Consider the following 4,950-nt stretch of genomic DNA (forward strand, 5'->3'; position numbering starts at 1 on the left):
GCGACCGCGGGTGGATCCGGTAGCGACAGTTCCCTCCGCCGCCTCTCTTCTCCCTCCAGTGGCGGTGGTGTCGTCGGCGGCCGCTGTTTTTTTTTTTTTTGCAATTTGTTTCCATCGCTATTGCTAACCAAATCGGATTGTGTATGGACGAAAATTAGATGTGACGAAAGAAAAAATACGAATATTTATATTAGTTATAGATTTAATATGATAGCATCCGTGCATCCAGATCCATAAAAAGCCACCGCTTGCTAAAGATGGGCTACGACCAGTCGACCACCTTTTCATAGGCGGACCTCAACCGGGGAGTTCTATTCTCAGAAGAGGTCTTCTTTTAACCCATTTGTAAAAATAAAGGACAATTGCTTATTTGACCCCGTTTTGGACTCTAACTACCAATTTGACCCTACTTTTTGGGGTTTGCTTATTTGACCCTCCTTTTCAAAAACGAAGCTCCTATCTGACCCTGTTTCCACTCCTCCGTTAAGGTTTGATTTTTTTTAACAAAAAAGAAATGTGATTATTATTTGTAATGCCCAAAATTCCCTCAGACCCTATCTATCCGATCCCCATCTCTGTCTCTCTCGGGCTTGCGGCATTGGCGTTGGGCGGTGCGGCAGCGGCATTAGGGGTGGCGGCGGCGTCTTGAAGCCGACTCCCACCGGCGCCCGCTCGGGCTTGTGGCGGCGGCGTCTGCGGGTGTTTTGAGGGGCGGCGGTGGCATGAAGGCGACCCCCACCAGCGCCCGCTCGTGGAGGTAAAGGGCAGCGGTGGCGGGATCCACGCCGGCGCCCGGCCGTGAAGGGAAGGAGCGGTGGCGGCAGGAAGCGGAGGAAGGAAGCGACGGTGGCGGGAAGCGGAGGAAGGGAGCGGCGGTGGCAGCGGATCCCCAGCGGCTGCAGTGCCGGCGACTACGCGCGTAGTCGGGGGCAGCGGCGGTGGCTACCTCCACCCATGTGTCCTCAGGTTCAAGCTTGGCCTCCGCCGGCGCCGTGTCGTACGTCCTCGGTCTCGACCTCGCCGTTCATCTGCACGCTCCCCATCCTAAAGGCGTCTTCTTCTCCATCCGCCAAAATACAGAGATGCCACGGCCAGCTTGAGCTTCACCGTTTTTTTCTTCTATCTATGTGCTTCGATTGATTGATATTATCGGACGCATGTGGTTCAGACTAGATTCCAAGGTGTGGTTGTTTATTTTTTAAAAATTCTGTCAAATTTAAGTCGAATTTGTCAAAATAATTCAAATTTGTCAAATTTATACCAAATCTGTCATAATTGTGTCAAATTATGTTTAATTTATTTTGTCAAAATTCTATCAAATTTGACAAAATGATTCAAATTTGTCATATTTATGACAAATCTGTCAAACTTGTCTTTGATGTGAAACTTATGCAAAACTTATTATAAATATGTCAAAGTATTTGAATATATACACGGTATGACATAATTGGGTCAAACAAGCAAGATAATTTGAGGAAAATGCATCTTTTGGTGGTTCTAAAGATGTGAAGAGTATGAATAGTTTGTTCTTCAGCGTCACGTTGAAGTTTGTACCTACTATTTCCAAACTTGTCAGGATGTTGGTTAGCTAGTTTCTTTTCCGAAACATAGAAAACTGGTTATTTGTTGTCTGCGCAACAGTTTTCTGGGTCAAACAGAACATACAAAACAAGTTATTTGTTCCCGGAGAAAACTAGTTATTGTTCGTCATGCTCATGCTAACTAGTTTAGGGAGCTCAAATTGGAGCATCAGCTCAGATTTATAGGCTTACAGCAAACCCATGATTAAGTCATGTGTCATGAAACCAATGATAAAGTGATGAACCAAGTCAATAGGCAGTCTTTAATTCTTCGGTCGAGGTTCATATATATACTGACAATGGAAAATATCCCTAACAACTGTGAGCATGAATTGTGGAACATGGGTGCAGGGTGCTATATTGTTTCCTCTTCTTTTTATTTATTTATTTTTTGAAACAAGGCAATTTTGCTCCTGAAAATTGAATTGAGTTGCTAATTCAACCGCATCGTCGATATTGTAGAGCTTTTTGTCCAGCTGCTGCAAGCTGCATAACATTGATCAACGCCAGCGGTCATTGGTGACGCTGGCCGGCCGTCCTTGTATAGATGAACAGGGTTTTACATTTCGGGAATAAGACAATTTCGGCGGGCATCAAAATTCCGAAATTTCGGATACTTTGAATGGATTTTTTTTAAAAAAAAAATTAACATATTTTTACTGAATTTGAACAAATTATGACCAAATTGATAAGTATTTGAAAAAAATCCAGAAAATTCGCTCGAAATATTTGCTTGCCGGTGTGGGGGGTGCGGGGGGATTTCGGAAATTTCTGAAATTTCCATCCCTATAGATGATTGGAATTGGATTACCGATCCACATTCCAGGTCATGTACGCTGGGCTATAAACCCAATTCGACTACTATTAATTTCGGATTTTTCTTTATATGTTCTTTTCATCGATCTTTTGAGAAAACAAGGGAAGACCGGAAGAGTACGTGAAAACACTTTTCCCTGTCTAAACCCTACAGGACCAGCTAGCGTGCTGCCATGTCCCCCGCCGTAGGCCGTGGCAACCCGCCGTCGCGGTCAGCCTCCTCCTCCACCATCGTGGCCGAGACGGCGACCGGGTATCACCTCCTCAAGATCAACGGCTACTCCCTCACCAAGGCCACCACCCCCACCGGCTCGTTTCTCCCTTCGAGCCCGTTCACCGTCGGCGGCCACCGCTGGAGCATCAAATACTACCCCCAATGGAGATGACGTCGAGACCGCCGATTACATATCTTTCTTTCTCGTACTAGAAGAAGAAGAGACCAACATGGGTTTGACGGTGCAGGCGAAGTTCAAGTTTAGTTTCGCTAACCAGGTGAAGAAGCAACCTTCGCTGAAATACAGGCCCATAAAGACATTTAATCTCGAGGATTCTTGTGGTTGGGGCTATGTGGAGTTCATCAAAAGGGTAGATTTCGAGAAGTCCGATGATCTTAGGGACGATTCTTTCACCATCCGGTGCGACATTGTCGTCGTCCGTGAGATCCGCACCGAGGAGACGACCGAGATACTCCCCGTCGAATCCTTTGTACCCGTGCCCCCGTCCGACATGGACCAGCAGTTCGGCGACCTGCTGGAGACCGAGAAGGGCGCGGATGTGGTGTTTGAGGTCGGCGGCCAGACGTTCGCCGCGCACCGGTGCGTGCTCGCGGCGCGGTCGCCGGTCTTCAGGGCGGCGCTCTACGGCTCGATGAAGGAGGGCGACACTGCTGGAGTCGTGCACATTGAAGACATGGAGGCGCAGGCGTTCAAGCTGTTGCTCCGCTTCGTGTACACCGACTCGTTGCCGGAGATGGAGACGGAGGAAGACGTCATATGCCAGCATCTGCTCGTCACGGCGGATCGGAACGACCTGCACAGGCTCAAGCTGATCTGCGAGAACAGGTTGTGCAAGTACATTGGTGTAAGCACGGTGTCTTACATCCTGGCACTAGCTGATCAGCACCACTGCGACGGGCTGAAGAAGGCGTGCTTCAGTTTTCTTGGCTCACCGGCGAACCTGAGTGCTGTCATCGCCAGCGACGGCTTCAAACATCTGAGCAGGAGCTGCCCCTCTCTTATGGAAGAACTGGTCGTTATGCTTGCACTTCCGCCTAGTCATGCTTAGTGTTCGTGTGCTCTTTTTTTAGATAATTAGTGTTCGTGTGCTCTAGCAATTTTTGGTTTCTGAAACCTTCCCCAGAAAGCAGGCATGCTGCTGCAGTACTCCTTGTGTATATGATTTTGCTATCAGGTACATGACATTATGACATACTAATAAGCAGGAGTTAACGATTGTTACTACTTAATTTGTCTTTTTTTTATGCTATCTCTGCAACTGCACTTTTAGATTTCGAAGGATTGTCACTTGTTGCCTGGTGTTAAACTTCCATGTGGCTTGCTTGATTTAGAGGATTTGGCATAGTCACAAAGTTCCCAGATCAATGGAATCAAGGATTAGGATCGAGGAACGTGGTACGCTACATGCAAAGAGGTTTTTATAATGTGCGGACAAAAATGTCCCCATGTGGAAGCAAATGAGTTTTACTGAGGGGTGAGAGCGTGAGAGTGTGCCGCTAGCCACTCCGGCCGTGGCGGCCACTTCCCGTCTCGATGACATCCTACTTGCTAGTAGTGATGTTGATCTACTATTGGAGGCGAAAAAGCTTTTGTCCTCGAATTTTGATATGAAAGATCTTTGGTGAAGCCTCATTTGTTCTAGGAATAAAGATTCACCGAGATAGAAGAAAAGGGGTTTTAGGGCTATCACAAAAGGCATATCGGGAAAAAATTCTAAAGAAATATAGTATGCATGCGAGTAAGCCCACACCTGCTCCCATAGTCAAGGGCGATAGATTTGGGAAATTTCAATGTCCTAGGAACCAGTATGAGATTGATCAAATTAAAACGGTTCCATATGCTTCGGCTGTCGGAAACTTATAGTATACTTAAGTATGTACACGCCCTGACTTAGCTTTTTTAACCAAGATACTTGGAAGATATTAAGGAAATCCAGGAATTGATCACTGGAGAATGGTAAAGAAAGCTTTACGTTATGTGCAAGGCACAAAAGGCCTCATGCTAACGTATAGAAGATCTGATTCTCTTGAGATAGAAGGGTTTTCAGACTCAGATTTTGCGGGAGATGTAGACGATAGAAAGTTCACATCAGGCTTTATATTCACTTATGCAAAAGGGCCTATTTCGTGGAAAAGCTCCAAGCAAACCGTCATATCATCATCGATGATGTATGCCGAATTTGTAGCTAGTTATGAGGCCATGGGGCAGGCAAAATGGTTAAAGAAGTTTGTACCTGGGTTGAAAGTGGTCGACAACATTTAAAGGCCAGTCAAGATGCACTGCGACAATGAGCCAGCAATGTTTTATGCTCACAACAA

The 4,950-nt window shown here is 46.3% G+C and overlaps 1 pseudogene; it reads left to right on the forward strand.

The window, feature by feature from the left end:
* The first annotated feature begins 2,569 nt into the window (after positions 1–2,569).
* On the forward strand, positions 2,570–3,680 carry LOC127753376 (BTB/POZ and MATH domain-containing protein 1-like; annotated as a pseudogene).
* Positions 3,681–4,950: the final 1,270 nt, after the last annotated feature.

The sequence above is a fragment of the Oryza glaberrima genome, chromosome 10, assembly GCF_000147395.1.
Source record: "Oryza glaberrima chromosome 10, OglaRS2, whole genome shotgun sequence".
In the NCBI taxonomy this organism is placed as follows: Eukaryota; Viridiplantae; Streptophyta; class Magnoliopsida; order Poales; family Poaceae; genus Oryza; species Oryza glaberrima.